Source organism: Phalangium opilio, unplaced genomic scaffold (genome assembly GCF_054372755.1).
Source record: "Phalangium opilio isolate 3A_F unplaced genomic scaffold, DU_Popi_V2 ptg000081l_1, whole genome shotgun sequence".
NCBI lineage: Eukaryota > Metazoa > Arthropoda > Arachnida > Opiliones > Phalangiidae > Phalangium > Phalangium opilio.
The window spans coordinates 992,261-1,012,046 of record NW_028324188.1 but is presented as its reverse complement, the minus strand read 5'-3'; the positions used below and the strand labels follow the sequence as shown (position 1 = coordinate 1,012,046).

The 19,786-nt window shown below is 35.3% G+C and overlaps 2 long non-coding RNA genes across 2 annotated transcripts in view; both read left to right on the top strand.

The window, feature by feature from the left end:
* The first annotated feature begins 6,016 nt into the window (after nt 1–6,016).
* LOC149653841 (uncharacterized) overlaps nt 6,017–19,786 on the top strand; it is a 161,095-nt gene continuing 147,325 nt past the window's right edge. The window contains exon 1 of the long non-coding RNA XR_016370802.1: nt 6,017–6,205. This is a non-coding gene — a long non-coding RNA (uncharacterized LOC149653841). The remainder of the gene's footprint in view (nt 6,206–19,786) is intronic.
* Nucleotides 9,330–9,949, top strand: LOC149653845 (uncharacterized). Its single transcript, XR_016370800.1, has 2 exons — nt 9,330–9,534; nt 9,597–9,949. It is a non-coding gene; the product is annotated as an uncharacterized LOC149653845 (long non-coding RNA).

The window sequence follows — 19,786 nt, the reverse complement described above, 5'->3', positions numbered from 1 at the left end:
ACCTACACCTCTTTCATTGAGTGACTGGCCCCTCGGTAGATTTTTTCCGGCATAATTAATTATATTTATTTATATTTGTTAAGTGGACTTTCGAGGGGCTAATCACTCCTATATTTCACTTACACCAATTTCGTTTAGTAGTAGATCTTTCTCTGGAAGAGTAAGTAAGCCTTTGTCAGAGTTTATTACCCTTTTAAACTTCTTGGAAAGAAAGAATTTGAAAGCATTTAAATAAAATAAAACCATTATGCAAAATAAGGGAGCCAACTTCGAACCTTATTGCAATTTCCAGTTGAAATGCAACACTAAAAAAAATAACATAAATCTATATCGTTATCGCTCTTTGAATAAACAAACCATCCAAAAATCGTGCATGACGTTTAATCCACCCGGAATATGCTATGAGTGCAAAAGTTTCAACCTATATTTATTAACATGGGCGAATGGATTATTATGATTGGTTGCAATCTGCATTTTTAGTTTTTTAGCGCGTAAAATGGTTTGTTGAGCGCGTGAGCTTGACCCCTTAACCTTGAGGAGCACGTGACCACGTGTGGTGGTGGTGGCGGTGATGGTAATGATGGCGTAAAAAGCGCGCGGAAATATTTGCCTTCTCGTGCAAACTATTTTATCACACACACCTTGTCATTATACCCATCTTATATATACTTTTCTTACCTTAGCCAATTTTAATACATGGGGATTTGTTCGCACTTGTAATGTTCGTGTTCCTTTTACGATATTGTAAATGTCGTTCGGGGTTTCTAAAGGTCAACTGCTGGGATGTGATTGTGGTGATAGGATAGGTCATAATGGATAAATTCTTCGTATTTTTGAAAATAGGTCTAAAATTTAAGGGTTAATTCTGAGAATTTTTGAAAATAGGTCTAAAATGTAAGGGATAATTTTGTGTGTTTGGGAGTAGGTCTACAATGTAAGGGTTATTTTGATATTGTGTCTCAAATGTCCGGTAAAAATCTGGGAATTTTGAAAATAGGCCTAAAATGTCTGGGAAAAATCTGGGAATTTTTAAAATAGGTCTAAAATGTCTGGGAAAAATCTGGGACTTTTGAAAATAGACCAAAAATGTCAGGAAAAATCTATGAATTTTTAAAATAGGCCTAAAATGTCTGGGAAAAATCTGGGAATTTTTAAAATAGGTCTAAAATGTCTGGGAAAAATCTGGGACTTTTGAAAATAGACCAAAAATGTCAGGAAAAATCTATGAATTTTTAAAATAGGCCTAAAATGTCTGGGAAAAATCTGGGACTTTTAAAAATAGACCTAAAATGTCTGGGAATTTTTAAAATAGACCTAAAATGTCTGGGAATTTTTAAAATAGACCTAAAATGTCTGGGAAAAATCTGGTACTCTTGAAAATAGACCTAAAATGTCTTGGAAAATCTGAGACTTTTGAAAATAGGTCTCAAATGTGAAGGAAAAATCCTGGAATTTCAAAATAGGTATAAAATAGAAAGGATAATATTATGAACTTTGAAAATAGCCCTAAAAATAAGTAATAAAATATTAATGCGAATAAGGCTTATGATAACAGAATTGGCTCGCTTTTAATCACGGTGTGGTTTTTCTTTTTTTCGAACGTAATATTTCATAGAGAGAGAGAGAGATTTCGTGAAACAAAAACAATTCTTCAAATAAAATGGGGGTGGTTCATATACGGCTCTTTTTTTTTTATTCTTAGAAGAAAACCCCCTTAGGCCTAATAGATCGTTTTCCCGAGCCATTCAAAGATAGATTCGTGATAAGATAACTGCCAAAGAACCCAAAATATGCCCAACTTAAAAAAAAAATAAAAATCATTTATAAACAATGAAGACGGATTTCGGGTATTTTAAAATGTAATCAACGCCTTTTTATTTTAATATGAAAATCCATTTAAATCCATCCTGTAGAGTCACGTGCTTCCTTTGCTTATATCCAGCTCTCTCTGTGTTTCCCGCCGCGAGATTTAAGGCGCGAAAATGCGCGTGTATTAATTTTCGCGCCAATGCCTTTTAAAAAAGGCGCGAAATAGCACGTGAAATTAGACGCATATACAATTCGCGCGCTAATTTGGATTTTTGCACGCGCTAACACGTTTAAAAAAGGCGCGAAAATGCACGTGGAAATAGGCCTATAAACTTTCTCGAATAATAAATTTTATATCGTGTAAACTTCTATGGGACTTATTCTTAATTATTCTTTAAAACCGAGGCCTATTTAACAATATTCTTGGAAGCTTCCTGTATAATAAGACGTAGTTATATCTGATGGATTAGGCTTAGCATCATTAGACCGATCGTGTTCCACCCTAACACTAATGTATTAAAAATAAAAAAAAAGAATAAGCCTTTGCTATGATATTTAATTCCACTTAAAGAATGATAAATGAGACGGTTAAATACTATTGGAACACTGGGAAATTTTAATGATTTCTAAGCCATTATCGTGCCTTTGAAAAGTTTTGGAAGAAACCAAAGCGCATTAGCAATTTTTAAGCTAAGCGAGGTGACCTTGAAATTACCCGTCTCACTCGGAAAGTTCATTAAAATAACGTATTATCTTAAGTTTAGCTCTTAATTACCGGCGATGCTTTCTCGTTTTGAAATAACGCTAAGCCTAACTCGTGCAGAGTCGCGTGAAACGTGAGGAAAAGCTAAACTATATCGATTTTATCCGTGCTTAGACTTTTTAAAATATTTTTTCATTTTTAAATAACGATATGTTTGAAAAACAAATTTCAAGGGTTTTCGTTTAAATACGCGGAACTAATTATGAGTAGGGTTTGAAATAGTCGCTACCTTTTCTTATTTTTGTCTGGTTTTTTTATATTCAAAGGTGTTAACTGCGTAATTACTTTAAGAGCTAATATCTAAATTACTTTGTTCAGAATTTTTTCGACTATTTGAAAAAGTGGGAATTTATCTAATTATATTAAAGGTAAAGTTCAGGTAACATAACTGATTTTACCTTAATTAAAAGAACAGCCGTTTTTCTTAATATAAAAGGAAATAAATATTAAAATTAATCAATAAATGATCTCTTATTACAATATAATAATTAGTGCATTTAATTAGTCAAATTAAAAATAATCAAGGACTACTGCCTCGCCATCCGACATTGCTCTAGTGGCGTCTGCTAATCAGAACCATGACCTAACCCTTACCTCACTCAGGCTGTGAGAATTCAACCAATCCCGTGGGAGTAAGAGGTTCTGGCTAGCAGACGCCACTAAAGCAATGATTATTTTTAACTTGACTAATTAAATGCAAATCTAATTAGCATATTGTAATAAGAGATAATTTATATTTAGAAAAAAGGCCCTTCTTTTTAAGGTACAATAACTTTTCCTTAAAAATCCGCTCCGAAATCGGCTCCTTCAACTATAAGAAAATAAATAAATACCTCTAAGGAAACACAAAGCTTTAGTATTGTTAGATATAAAAGAAGAACCGCGTACGTTCACGATTTTTCCACCACCATCCCCGACCGGGCCAAGCAAATTACTATGTTTCAGGAAGTGGCATTCCAAATAGCATAGCCTTGTTTGTCAACTATTAAATGACAACGTATACCCTGGTGTATCATAAAGAGATATGGGGATAAAAAGCAGCGCCCTTGCCTGTAATCATACATACATGAACTAGGAATGCCATGCGTGATTCGTCTAACTAGAAGGCGGACTTGATAGTGTTGGGTAATGAGGGGATCTTTTGCTTTTTGATAATACCTTTCTAAGTGACACCAACGCCAGCCAGCCATCTCCCCTGTAATACTAAACTAAACACCGCCAAAATAGCACAAGTATAGAAAACGGGCGCTTTTGTATTCTTTATTCGTGACATTGAAATGGAAGCGAGGCATTGCATGAATTGCGTGATGGATTCTTTCATCATTATTATTATATAATTCTTATAACTGGATTATTTTTATTTTTCAAATCTTGTCTGTTTGTCGGGGGTGAGGGTTTAACAGAGGGGCTATTCACTCCATGATTTCATCTACACCAACTTCTCGTAGGGCTTTTGAACAGGATTGCCAGTACCTGGAATACCAGGGAATATCAGGGAATTTTTAAAACAGTATCATTAAAAGTCATTTCATATTGGGTTGGGGTAATTTTCTCCTGCAGTAGTTACACAGGGTTCATACAAACCTGGGAAACTGAAGGGGTTGTTTCAACTATAAATAAAATCACTCCCGTTGTTATTACTCCATATATTGGGGAAAACTCAGGGAATTATGTGGGGGAAAACTCAGGGAATTATGTGGGGGAAATCTCAGGGAATTATGTGGGGGAAATCTCAGGGAATTATGTGGGGGAAAACTCAGGGAATTATGTGGGGGAAATCTCAGGGAATTATGTGGGGGGAACTCAGGGAATTGTGTGGGGAAAAACTCGGGGAAATTGGTTTTCCAAAAATTAATATGAACCTAGCTGTAGTAGTACTTTGGCGTGAACTATGAAGTAATATATTTACAACTTAACAAATAATTAAAATTGTGCAATTAAAATTGGTCAGCAAAAATTAATTAGTTAATGACTATAGACACTAATTTGGGAAAAACATGGCTTGCAAAATAGTCAATTTCAAATTTTGAAGCAAATTTGTTTTGTGTACTCTATTACAACTTAGTGACTAACACCTCGACTAGGGCATTATCGCATACCTGGAATATTTCCTAGCGGCAAAGGAATATATATTGGAACAGCACCCAAAGTATGCGGTATTGTTATTTTGATCCGCGTTTGAAGTTTACCGTAATTCACCCCCACCTTATTATATCATCGTGTTACTTACTTCTTTGTGCGCATTTCTTTTATTGTTATTGTAGTAGGTATATTGTTTGTGGGGAATCAACGGGGATTCACCCCTTTTTGCGTTGTTTTCAAGTGTGGGAAATATGTCAAGAATGTTTTAACGTATTTATAAAACAATTTAGGGATTTTGAGGAATTTTTTGATCCGTGTGTGATATGTATAGAAATACGATGCCATCACGTGACCCCTGATTTGTTGATGCCTTTAACCTTGAATTTGGAGCATAAGTTTATAAGTGATATGTTACATGATAAGTATGACACTATCTATACTTCCTAATGCTACCTCCTAGAGACTTACAGCTCGAGATAACTAGTTCGAGAAGGAGAACGACAATTAAGCGAGTCAATTGAAGTACTTACTACACTCGGTGGTGGTCAATTAATTTTGCAGGACTTAAGTTCCATCTAGCTCTCCTATTTAGTCTGCATTACTAATTAGGCCTTTGACAGCAGCGACTCATGCACCAGGTGTTCGTCAGTCGCTTTACCTCGAATCTATGACCTACCTAGGCTATCACTTCAAAATTACAAGCTCCAGTTTCTAAGTTACCAGAATTTACAAACTTATGGAACCAACATATCACTTATGAACGTATGGTTTATGCTAATTATAGTATTTAAATGGTGTAAATTAAAACCACGGTTAATGCCCCTCAGTCCGTGAAATTACTACTTTCAAATTAAATACCCTTGCCTAAAAATTGGCCCCCTTAAAGATCAAGGTCTTTTGTGCATAGCCCGTTCCTTTTTAGGTAAATGCGCATCAATCTCTAAGCCTAAATTGGGCTCAAAAATACCTTGAAGTATGAAAGAGAGAGAGAGAGGCCGGGGCAAGCGAGGCTAAAAAATCACAGCTCGATAAGATCTGTTTGTTCAGCTAATTTTCATCCTTTAATAGAGCTATTATTAACACGTTTTCGCGTCTTCAACACGACCCCAGAACGAATGCCCACACGTTATTTTAACTCCCTTTACCCGTAATTTGCCAAAACATATTAGCTAGGCCCGCTTCCTTAAGCCTTGCCCGTCTACATTATTTACTCAATTCACGTGCAAGGAAAAAAATTCAAATTAGGCTTAAGAAGTAAAAGTTGCAACTTTTTAAATTTGGCGCGATTTTTATTAATTTCCCGCCTTTTATTTTCTGTTAATAGATGGCGAGATTTTGTTTTGCTGCGTATGTGACGTCAGAGCCATTGTTATTATTTAAACGAAATATGGCTGCCGTGAAATGATGCGAGTTAGGCAGTATTTAAGATATTATTCTTAATTATTTAAATAAATAGTCGTTGGATTATTTGAAATTGACGACAAAAGGATCCGATGGATTCGGATTCGAGTCGAGACCTGAATGAATGGAATGACATGGGAATGTTTTAAGGTAAGCTACATTTTTATTATTGCACGTTTGATGGTCCCGTTGTTATCTTTTGTTACCACCATATCTAACCTAACCAAACGTAACCATATTATGAAAGTAAAGGTAAGTTTGCTGTCATATCTTCAGTATTTTGTGCATTATTTTGACACTGACTACTTTGTCAGTTAAAAATCACGGTAGCTAAGCCTTGGCACACGCATCGGGAATAAACAATAAAGTACACTGGATATTAGTATATTTTAAGAAATGACAGTTGATTATAGAACAGGACTCCGCCATTTTGTTGGTGGACAAATTATTTACATAAAAATCTTACCATACTTTTAAGGAATTATTAGACAATATTAAGAAAATAGGAGACGCCCTTGTTGCTTAATGTTTTGGGGGACCCCCCGAGGGGACCATCTTGTAAGATTAAGGGGGCTTGATATTGTAATAAATAAAAGATGAATTTATCATCTTTCACGTTTTACTTGTCATCGCTAAAACAATCCATCTTAATCCTTCGACTCCGCGCATCCATATTTTTTATCTGAACAGGTAGAACTTTACTTCCGAGACCAAATTCCCCGTCTTTTTTTACCTCCTTGAATAGGAAATTAATGCTAGCTAGCCCTGAGACTCACTTAGAGATGAGGCAAAAGAAAACTGCCCATTGTTTCAAGAAAATCGTGGTTTGAAGTTATTGCGTAGACTAGATAGATAGCCAACTTAGGTACCTAGGTACGTTTTAAAATTATTAATTTTATTTTTTATTTTTCGAATTTGCGATCTGTTAGGTAGATGAATTTCCAATTTACTTTTGGGAATTAGGTTTTTCTTTCTTCTTTTAATGGTTTGTTTTAGTTCATTGGTTTAAGGACAATTAGGGTTATTACTGTTCTGATTCTATAAGTGTTTCTATACGTATAATTTTAATTTGGCTGAGTTATGACGTATGTTCAGGGAAAGTCAGGGAATTTTTATATGTACAGGGTGTTTATGATAAGTCTGTTTTGGCACAAATTAAGCGGGATGTTAATTCTTTGGGAAATCGATTTTGAATAGAAAATGTAATTTGCCATTTTGTGGGCTCCAAGGGAAACTGTTTTCGAATTAAGATTGCCATTGCATTCAGAGTATTTTACGGATGACCCCGTTAAATTTAATTACGAAACTGACTAAGACAATGATAATTCTAATTAAGGGGTCGTCCCTAAAACACTAAAATCAAATCATAATTTTTCTATATACAAAGTGGGGAATTTCTTGGATGTTAATTGCAATTGGGGTTGAAGAGTGTTGCAGCAGCGTTGCACTTTGACCACATAAATATATGCAATTAAAACATAATTAAGAGTAATAATCCCTTACCAAATATCACAAATGAACATTGACAAAAATCAACATTTATTTCGCCCCAAAAATAAATACAGGGCTCCCACCATGTCCCTAAAATACCTAAAACCCCCTACTTTCTTTTGAGGTCCCTAAACCACCATAGAATTGTGATTTGGTCCCTAAATCACCATATTCCTAGTTTAATGTGCCATCAGCTTATAATACAGGGTGATTCTAAAATGGTGGTATAACCGAACTACTGCGGGTTCTATGAGCGATTTTAAGTCGAAAATGTTCTATGGCATTTTGTCATCCAGGCCACCGTTTAAAAGTTATGATAAGAATCATTTACGGATGACCCCTTAAAATTAATTAAATTAATCAAAAGCCCATCGGGTTGAATACATTTTTTAAGGGGACTCACGTGTTTAGTAATCGCGCGCGCGATTTACTTCCCCGTGAACTCCATAAAGAAGTCCTCCACCAATGTAAGCTTGAAAATGGGTTCAAATGGGAAGATTCATGCCGAATTGAGAAAAACCTAACAAACAATCAACAAAGGTTTTAATGTTATTTCCACTCTCTTCTGAGAATCGCAAAAAGAAGTGAAGCTTTTCAAGCAAAATTACACGTATTTTTGTTTAAAGCGGATCAAAACTTAATTTTAACAATTTGATCGTCAATGGAGTAAGAAGTTACGGAACACACGGGCTCTACTGCAATGTAACGTAAAAATTGTAAAGTCAGAAGCCAAATTAAGAAATCAACTAAATGTCAGTTTTTGGCGGTGTAGCGTGTTCTGCCTCATGGAATGAGAGTCTGACTAGATGTTCTCACATTCGATTCTCAAAACTTGATGAATCGCTGGCTTTTGTTTGCTTTCGTGGCCGGATCATAGATATAGTAAAACTATAAAGGGTCTAGATCCACTTCGCTGGCTTAGGCTTAACGAAAAAACGCGGAAGGGGCAACGAGCAGACAGCCGCTATTTTCTGGGGGTAGCCGTATAAAACGCCATCTATCGGGGACAAATTAGCGGCCAAAATTGGAACTATCATAAGGATGAGTGGCACTCTATGTTAACTCCCTATAGGGCATAATAAGTCAAACCCTCGGAGATGCCATTACTCCATTTTATACGAGCTAAGAGCGGAAAAACGTATTTTATAAATTTTACACCTGTAAAATCTTTTAAAAAACACTTGGAACTTGTATTTCTACTTACTTTCGAGGAAATACCACCGTTTTCTGGAGGTAAGAGTCTTTTTTTATACATTTATTAGTAATAAAAACATTAAGGCGAGCTAAGCCTTGGTCTTGTAAAACACGGCAGATTAGTGATTTTGAAAACGACGCTAATCCTCGCGCTAATCACTAATCTGCCGTGTTTTACAAGACCAAGGCTTAGCTCGCCTTAATGTTTTTATTACTAATAAATGTATAAAAAAAGACTCTTACCTCCAGAAAACGGTGGTATTTCCTCGAAAGTAAGTAGAAATACAAGTTCCAAGTGTTTTTTAAAAGATTTTACAGGTGTAAAATTTATAAAATACGTTTTTCCGCTCTTAGCTCGTATAAAATGGAGTAATGGCATCTCCGAGGGTTTGACTTATTATGCCCTATAGGGGGTTAACATAGAGTGCCACTACTCTAAGCTCATCCTTTAATTTAGTTTCGAAAGTTCCCGATAGATGGCGTTTTATACGGCTACCCCCAGAAAATAGCGGCTGTCTGCTCGTTGCCCCTTCCGCGTCGACCTCCCATTGAATTGTGTATCTACCCTTTTAATATATCTATGGGCCGGATTGCAACTAACTGTAAAGTCAGTTGGAATTTGGAAGGGTATTAAAGCTGTTTGTGTTTTTGAGCTAAGCCTTGGTTTTCTTGAAATTTCAAACTGATACTCGCCGTCGCGCGCCAACATTTAAACATTTTGTAATGGCACGTGCAGCCTTTTACTGTGCTAAAGTCTCGTGACTACGATCTTCCCAACAATTCTTACTAAACACGTGAGTCCCCTTAAAAATGTATTCAACCCGCTGGGCTTTTGATTAATTTAATTAATTTTAAGGGGTCATCCGTAAATGATTCTTATCATAACTTTTAAACGGTGGCCTGGATGACAAAATGCCATAGAACATTTTCGACTTAAAATCGCTCATAGAACCCGCAGTAGTTCGGTTATACCACCATTTTAGAATCACCCTGTATTCAACCCAAAGTCCAATTTCTATGTTTATATTTCTTATTTCGTTGAAAAACGAAAAAAGACTGGTTGTTAAGTGTGATAGAATTGTGAAAGATAAAACATAGTAATGTAATAAACAAAAACTAAGTCAGTTTTATGATAAAATATTTTTACAAATATCTGACTTTGTCATTTTGTGAAAATATAAGTTCAAATAAAGATCCCATTTTGGTTCCTATTTGGTCCCTAGTTTAAAAATTTCGGTGCCTATTTCACCCTATTTCTAGCCTAAAAAATCCCCTATTTCCCTACTTTTTTTTAAGATTTTGGTGGGAGCCCTGTAAATAAAAAAATAAATAATTACGGAAAATCAAATTAAAGAAATACAGAGATTAAAACTCCTAAACTAAGGAATTTGATCATAATATTATAAAAAATTATTTTGGTGTCAAATGCAATGCCCGTCAAAGAAAGAAAGAAAGAATATACCTGTATAGTTAGGTGTCTTTAAGTATAAATAAATAATACCTGCAGAACGATTATTTAAGTAACAGTTTTTGAAGCGATATAGCTAGTTGAAGGGTGGGAATTATTTCTCAGGTTACGTGCTAAAAATATGGAATTAAATGCCTTTAACGGGAGGTGATTTAGTAGGGAGGGGGGTAGCTTACTATTTGGCTTAGCGGGCCCTTGCCCCCCCCTCCCCTTCCTTGGTCCATCCATAAATCTTCTAGCTAGTTTACGTCCATTTTAATCGGGCGATTTTTCGCTCCTATATAGCCAGCGAGCGGCACTGCACCAAATTTGCGCCTTGTATCCGGTTCTAGAACCCATATTATTTTTCCAAGCTTTTTTTTCCTTTTTTTTAGGTAACTATTAAGCAAGTATTAATGGAGGGTTACTGACGAGAATGGTGTAGTAATGGGGTTGTGTTGTGTTACTTCGGTTTAATACCAAGTTTTCTATTTAAAGGCAATCTTTTATTTATTTATTTTTGACTGAAATAGTCCTGATTTCAAGGAGTGTTGATTAATTCTAATTAATTTTTTATTATAATTTAGTGCTAGGCTAATGTGAACGCAGTTTAATTATACCCAAAACATTGAAAATATTTATTTATAAGGTAACAGTAACGTTAAAATTTGACCAATAAATACATGTATTAATTCTGAAAGAGTATAATACAGAACCGTAGATAACCTTTATTGCCAACTGCGGTTAAAAATGATGGCCGTTACCGGTTGGTCATTCTCGGCCTTTTGGGGGGGTAAATCCACGAAATAGCCGCTAATAGAAGGCTTATTTTCACGCGCACAAGTACCTACGCAATTTTCTCTCTTTGCTCGGTAAATAGTCAGGGATTTTTTTTCCCCCGTTTCTTTATAACCGGGGACTATAAATCACCCGTTAAAAGCCCCTATTTAACCCCTTGTCTATTCCAAAAACGGCTGATTACGTGAAAAATGAGACTTTATATCATCACGAAATATGAACAGGCCTCCTCTCCTCCTTCACCCTCTTTCCCCCCCCCCCACGGGTTTCTTGATTACCAAGGCTCGAATAGCGCCACTTACACCAGGTCTTCCAAACCATGCATGCACCATAGGAACTCTTTTAAATATCCACTTATGATCATCCCATATACGATGCATCAATTTCTTGTATTCAAGGGGTGGGTTAGGTATTCGAGGATTGGTGTAGTTGCAGTATTTTTCCTACTGTAATATATTGGTTTTCATACCATTTAATTAAGGTTTAGGTTTATTGTTTAATATTTAAATATGATGAGTGTCATGGAGTTTTAAAATTTTTATATTAAAAGTATTCCGGGACTGGTTCATGGGTGTAGTATTTTTCCTACTGTAATATAGGGAGTTTCATACCATTTAGAGAAAAATAATTAAGGTTTAGGTTTATTGTTTAATATTTAAATATGATGAGTGTCAGGGAATTTTAAAATTTTAATATTAAAAGTATTCCGGGACTGGTTTATGGGTGTAGTATTTTTCCTACTATGATGTAGGGGTTTTTATTCCATTTACAAAAATAAATGGGATGATAACCCCCTATAATACGGTAGGATTTCTGACTTTTCTACTGTAACGAATAAAACGCGCGATTAAAATTGTTCAGAGAAAATTAATTAATGATTTTAGACGATAATTTGGGAAAAATTATATTTTAAAAATTTTTGAAATAAAACAAATCAGTTAGAAATACTTTAACCATTGACTTAATATAGCTAAACCACTCTGTAATAAACTTTATAGTTGCACGAGATATTATTAATACTTGATCCCAGTTTAAGTATGCAACAGGTAGTGATGTTTTTCTTTAAATATTATTTATGGTATAAAGAATTGAATTTTGCGATTGGGACGAAATGAGAGCGCGTGAACCCAAAAGTGAAGCGATGAAAATTACACCAAGGGGTTCAAGAAAAAAAAAATAAAAAACCGAAATTTAGTCGAAAAGAAAATTGCTCGTCTTTATCATCATGGCGGTACGGCTACACTTTGTTTCCTTTGAGGTTCCTAGAACCACCTTCTTGATTTTGGGGGATTTTCTATCCTTGGGTCCATCTTTTATTTAAAGAGTAGTACGTGGTTCCCCCACTAATGGAGACTCGACGCCTGCTGCAGATCCGCGTTACAACTTCACGCTGTCTCCCGTCAAAATTGCATCCTTAGCCGATAAAAGCTATGTACAGTTTAAGTTAAAGACAATTAATTTTCCAAGTTATTTAACTTTAAAATATTTCGCCGATTTTTATCTATTTAAAACGAGGAAGGTATATATTTACGTGTTTTTAAATATGTGACGCCTGGTAATGTTAATTCTATGTCCGAGAGAATGATTTTGAGTTTTTTAACATTTTGCTTAATTACTAAAGTCCTAATTGTCGTAGCCGCGTGTTTTTAGTATCGTTTGAAAGAGGATGAATAGGGCTATAACATACTCAAAGGACTTCCCCGTATCTCTTATAGAACCAGAGTTAAAAGGTGTTGAGTAAATAAGCCCATTTTAATTAATCCTATGGAGATTTTACGTTTATGAACATTTTGCTTAATTACTCGGGCCCTGTTTGACGTACCCCGAAGAATTAGGTATCGTTGGAAAGCTAAGAAATAGGGCTATAACATACCCGAAGGACTTCCCTGTATCTCTTATAGCACCAGAGTTATGACCCTCCGAAGGTCAAAGTAATTAAAACCATACTAGTTTCATTTATAAATTTACTGTTATTAAATAAATATTGTAAAAATAATAATTTAATTGAACTTAGGCGACACTATTAACGGTAACACTCTAGCTAGCTATTATCCCAAATTACAAGAAACACAGGTAAAACCACGTTAAATCCCATATAATCCCCATCAAATTTAAATTCCCTATGAGATCTCCTGCCTGCCTGCTTTATATAAATATAAATATATATACATTTAAAAGTGGTTGTTCCTTTAACACCCGTTTCAATATTTACTTATTCCCCCGCTGTGGCGCGCCTCTCAATCAAGCATCACTCTCCCAGGGGGCTCTTCCCCCTCTGTAACCCATCGCCCCCCTTCGCCTTGCACTCCTTGTTTCAGATCCTTATCTTTTATTCATCTTCTTTTCTAAAACCCAGAGGAGTCGAAGATGAGAAGCGGAGAAAATGCCTCCATGACCACCCTTATACTTTACATACAGTCATAAGTTTATAAGTGATATGTTGGCCATCCATAAGTTTGTAAAGTCTGGTAACTTAGAAACTGCATGAGCTTGTAATTTTGAAGTGAATGAGGTAGGTCATAGATTCAGGGTAAAGCGACGTACGCCTGGTGAGTGAGGCGCTGCTGTCAAAGGCCTAATTAGTAATACAGACTAAATAGGAGAGCTAGATGGAACTTAAGTCCTAGCTGCAAAATTAATTAACCACCACCGAGTGTAGTAAGTACTTCAATTGCCTCGCTTAATTGTCGTTCTCCTTCTCGAACTAGTTATCTCGAGAACTGTAAGTCTCTAGGAGGTAGCATTACGAATAGTATAGGTAATGTCATACTTATGGAAGGAACATATCACTTATAAACTTATGATAGAGAGTTTAGATCTGCACCACGCTTAGATGTTACCAGCAGATTGGTTAGTGTATGTGTAATCGAATGGTAAATCCAGGCAGGGTTATCTTCCCGGGGATGAGACACACTTTAACAGTGACAAGATTAACCCCCCTTCCCTCATCCCATCCCTGGAGGTACTTAGTTATCATTTTATCTCCCCCTATAGTAGTGCCTATACTTAATTTCTAAACCACGTGGTGCAATGTTTTGATTTTAGTACCTTGGGTTGCAGGGAAATGTTCCAAAACACTCTGGCTTTAGGGAGGTCTTATTTAGTTGGTACCAAGAAGCAACTCCAGATGGAGTTCACCCGAGTGCTGCCTCCCTCTAGCGGTGGTGCTTCTTGGCGACAGGGAATTAACCCAAGATGGCGGACATTCCCCGCCCCCTATGGTGTTTACTTCACTTCAGGAATTAATGCTATGTTCTATAAATAAATAAATAAGTTAATTATGAGAGTACTTATTTATATCTTACGTATTTTCAATACCTCAAAATGATCTTGTGGAACATATCTTATGAACTTATGACGATACCCGTAGCCTATTTCTTTAATATTTTCATTTTATATCCATCTCTTTTTTTCTTTCTTGTTCTTTTTGGGCGTCACGTGTTATAGTTTTGGCACCATGGGAGTCGCTTTGGGGGTCATCAGATAATTAACTTTCTCCGCGGGATGGTGTGCCCCTGTCAAACACGTAACTGGCCCGTCTCTCTATCTCTCTCTCTTTCTCTCTCTCTGGGAGAAGATGGTGTCGATCTTTTAGTCTCTTTAAAAGCGGCTAGCTCCCTTCGAAATCGAACTTGCATGTTATGTGTTTTGACTCTTCAAACTTTTAACTTCCCCCCTCCCCCTGGTTTGGCCCACACCTTTTTCATCTTCTCAATTTTTGGTTCTTTTTTGTTGGCATACCTGTAAAAGGTATCTACCCCCCCCCCCCCTTCTCTATCGCTCCTCTCACCGATGACTTGAAAAGCTATCAACTATCTTGTACTTTTAAAAGTTAACACGAGTTCAATTGAGAATGAAAGAATTTTTTTATTATTTTTTAAGGTGATGTTCAATATTTATTTTTTAAAAAAAAACGTTTTTAAGATTTAATTAAATTTATTTCTTAGTGATATCAATGGCAAATAAAAATAATAGAAAGTAAGGTTTGACTCTATAAGTCAGGAACTTTTAAAAATGGATGTTAGGTCAGTGATAAGTTAGGGATTTCATTAAATTGGAGTACATCGTAAACAACATTAATCTCCACAGTACCTTGTTCACTTTCTGTTAATTCTATTTGCATTTAGTACCAGTTAACTTAATTTTTTTTTAAAAAAAAATAAAACCCTCTGGTAAGAATATGAGAATATTTATCCTCGTGACGTAATCATCTTAATTCAACCAATAGGGGGGGATAAAGATGGTTAATTTCAACTCCTCCATTATACCCTCATAAAATCGTGATCTTACATGTAACTTTCTCTCTCGGTTTTTAAATTTTTACGTATTCGAATCCCGACCAAGGCTTAAGAGAGAGATGAGTATAGATGTCGGCTGCTAGCGCTAGCAGCTAGCAGCGGGGTGTAGCTTCTAAATCAGCCAAATTGCTTTAATGGCAACAATTACCTTATAAATAATGGGGCCGCCTCTATTTACTTTAGTAACGAGCCCCGAGGCCAAGACAATTTATATCAAAAAGAGAATTACCCCCACGGACCCATTATTAAAGTTTCATCGTACGCTCAAACCCCTGGAATTAATTAATACGTATACCAGATTGGGGAAAAAGGCTCGGTTAATTTAGTAATATCCCCGCCTTTAACTTTATTAACACTCTAAACACGGATAAATGGATATAATTTAACCAAAGAAATTGGTCAGAGGTTTTTCAACTTTTTTTTCTCTCTTTCGCTCGTGATTTTTCTTTAAAGGGATAATGAAGTGTAAAAGAATAAAATATTCGTTTTGGGCTGTTGGGGACAAATTTGGTATTGATAAACTTTAATCTGCGCTAAGTGTTGGGTTGCCGCCATATTTGCTTTGATGTCATTGATTTGTTGACATTTTTTTCTATACCTAATCAGGGTATTATTAGGCTTAACGAGGTAAGTTTACTAATTAGGGCCGTGGAGAGAAGGGGGTAATTTCGTTCAGTTTTTCTGGGGGCCGTACCATCTAGGGGGCCCGGGCCACCATGTAGGGCTGTCTTGATGGGGACCCGCAAACTCTGTGGACTGTGTAAATAAATCTTAATGTTAATTTTAATTATGCCGACAGTCTATTTTAATTTAATCCCCCTAGACAAAACGAACCTATTTAATTACCTATTATTATTCACCTAAGTTATATATAAAATCTGTCGCAACTGTCCTGTTAACTACGTTATAATTATCTGTATTTTTGAATTTTGAAAGAAACATTTGTTCTGTTTATTAATCGAGAGATGTTCATTGTCCCTTTGTAAAATTAAAAAATTGCTCGTATCCTCTTTTGGAGAGAGAAAGAGAAGGGGTGATGTTTTTTTGGTGAGGTTATAACTTAGGGATGACGCGAAAAGCGGGAAATATGACTCTGATAAGAAACGCGCCCAAGAATTAAGCTCTTAAAGAAATAACAAGTATTCTCTCTGCGCACCTCCTCCTCCCACCTCTCTCTCTCTCTCTCTCTTTCTTATACAACTCAATAATAAATGACTAATGATTCCGACGATTAGATTAGAAATTATACATCAGTTATATACTCTCTCTCTCGCTATAGCATCAGCTATAGGCGGAACGCTGTGTTTTCCCTATACTCATTCTGAAACTCCTTAGGGGATGGCCACGACAACTTCTTTCTTTCTTTCTCCCGAAATCCTATGCAGATCTCATTCTCAATGAATTTCGAACCACTAACTAAATGCGCGAATAGAATAAATTATATTTCGATTTACGAATCGTTTTGAAGCAAAACAATCGTTAATTTTGGGCCGAGATTAGATCCGGAAATATGTATTCCTTCAAATTCCATGAGATTTGTAACTACCGCGTGAAGATAAAAGTGCTCAAAAACTGCACGAGATTTGTAACTACCGCGTGAAGATAAAAGTGCTCAAAAACTGCACGAGATTTGTAAGCGCGGTAAGATAAAAGCAAAAATATTCACGAGATTTGTAACTACCGCGTGAATATAAAAGAAAAACATTCACGAGATTTGTAACTACCGCGTGAATATAAAAGCAGAAAATTCACCCTTAAAGTCCACGTGCGAGTCAGCTTTTTGAAAAAAAAAATAGAAAAAATTATCTGAAATTAAAATTCCAATGAAGCTAAATATTCTGCTTAAATTTCTCTCCCTTATTTAAAAATTATATCTTTTTTGATAGTAAATTGTTTCCCCAATTAATCTTATCCATCTCTGACAAGTTAGAGGACCCATTTCGTATAATTTAGGCAATCCCCCGTTAAATCTCCGCTACCCACTTAATTTGAAACCTACCTTTTTCCAATTGGGAATAAGTCAACTTAACTTTAGACTGAGAAGAAAGGTATGATCCGTTTTAATGTAGCAATGGTCAAATTAGGACCGAGGCTTAAGGGGGAGAACTCACGACACGATCTGCGTGGAAATCAGTCCCTTCTGCTCCGGCACCGTTTAAATTACCTTTTTCTTTACCAATTTATATTAATTGTTTAAGATAAAAACCTGGTATTCAACACGCTGTCAAGTGACCCCGTCTTATTATATTGAAATAACGCTAAAAAGCTTAGGTTACTTGACCCCAAATATCAAAATTTAAACCGCCCTCAATTATCCATCGCTTTTTCAGCCGAATTTTGGGGTAAAATTAAGATGTATTTACGGCTTAATTTTGAATCTCTTTGGGCTAAGAAAATTATTTGGGAAATTGTTAGTTTTTACAGAAAGAATTTCACCGTGGTCGTGATTTAACGGAGTCCTTTGATTTTAACCGCAATTGCGGTTTGTTTGTTTGCTTGCTTGTTACGTCACGGGGAGGGCTGTGACGCCACTAAAATTTAATCTTTGTCCCTTCTTAGTAGGTACTTTAATTAAAATAAATTTTTTTTAAATTAAATAATTTTAGAATAATTAATGCGAACGGAGCCTTTAGTTCTACATTTTGAATGTAGAGGACGTACTATGGTCTACCCACTGCAATTAAAATGTTCACCAAAAATTTATTTTACTGGTTTATAAATTTTAATTAATATGTTAATTTTAATGGTAATATTCTGGTTTATCAAAACACCCTGGAGGTATTTTTTTTCTTTGAGAATGTTTAAATAACACTAATATGAAATTTTCATCACGACTTCAGTTGATACAGAAAAAAGAAATCGTTCTCGCTTTGAATTTCTTTAAATGATTATAATTATTTTAGAAGTTTCAAAAAACGTTGCGTTAAAACAAGGTGTCAAAATCCACAATATTTTTTAACCCCATTGTTAAGGATTTTTCTGTACCGTAATATTTGGGTTTTATTTTTTTTATTATTATTGGAGATTCGCAATAAGAAAACCCTATATTAAAATTGCGCGCGTGAATTTTCCCGCCATTTGAAAGTTTTTTTTTCGCACGTGTTTTTAAACTCTGTTTCCCGCCAAATTTCACGCGCTTGTTTAAAATTACTTTTAGCACGTGGTGCAAAGTTATTTTGAATTTAAGATAAGTTTAACACGTGTTAAAGCAAGTTTAACTGCGTTTGAAATATGAATTGGTTTTAGTTATATTACCATTGCAGGCTTAAGTTGATTTAAAATACGCTGTTTATTGTAGATATAAGTTAGCTTATATCATTGGATTGCTGGCTGTCAAATTGCAACCAATAATTTTCATATTGAGTTCGGTTTACAAGGGGGAAAAAAGATACCCGTCTTTTTTAGACAACTGCAATTTTGAATTGTTGAAATGATTCGCTAATGGCGGGGTTATACGTTTTACCATTGTATTAGCCAATGGGGAAATTATATTAGTGTCATTTCGACTATAAAAGAGAGCTCTTTATGCGTTGTAAAAAAATTTAAAGTATCACGATTATTTTACCACCTTAAATCCGAGATATCCTGGATGAAATATTTGCAAATATTTTTTTTAGTTACAAATCAAATAGCGTATATTTAACCTTTAATTTTACATGTTGGCACTAACTGCAGATGTGTCTATGACCGTATGGTAACACGGTAAGATAATGTACCCCATTATAATAGCTAAATGACCTCTCATGGTCAAGCAACGCTCTGAAACCTTAAAAAGAGCTCGAAACATTTTTTGTTTATTTATTATAAAAATGACACGTTTAGAATTTAAAAGAAATTATTATCTATTTACAGAATCTAACTCCATTTTTTAGAAGTAAATTATACAGAAATGTTTTAACTATAACATTGTTAGGATAAGGGTAATGGCACTAGCTAGCTTTAACAGTATGAAATATAGCGTAGAGTGTCACTAGGCTATAATAATCCCCCTTGCAATCTCGAACACATTGTTGTTTTGTTATCTAAGAGAGCGTCAAAGCGTGTAAATTTACATTACAGCGAAAAGCAAGTATCTGGCCTCAATTTTACATTTTAATTTAAAATATTTTGGCTTTAAAAAATATACGCCAACTAAATCAACTTTCATTAAAATGTTTAACAATGGACATTCTACACTTCGAATAGTGACACTTCGTATTATATCCCTATGGAGTTTATTACTGAGGTGCCATTACTGTATGTATTAAGAAAATTGTGTTTTACACGGTGTACCGGCGCTAATAGGCTAACTTCCTTTATTTTTTTTTTATTTTTCTTTTAATTTTTTAAGGAAGGAATTTGGCTACTTCCGGTTGGTTGGCGGTGATGGTGATGGGGTAGGGATAACATTGTTTAAGAGTTATGTGAGAATTGCTAGGATTAGGAGTGAAGACTATGTTATTTAAGCGGTATGTTAAAGGGGGAATTTGGGGAGACATGGAGATATCAGGGAAATATTTACTT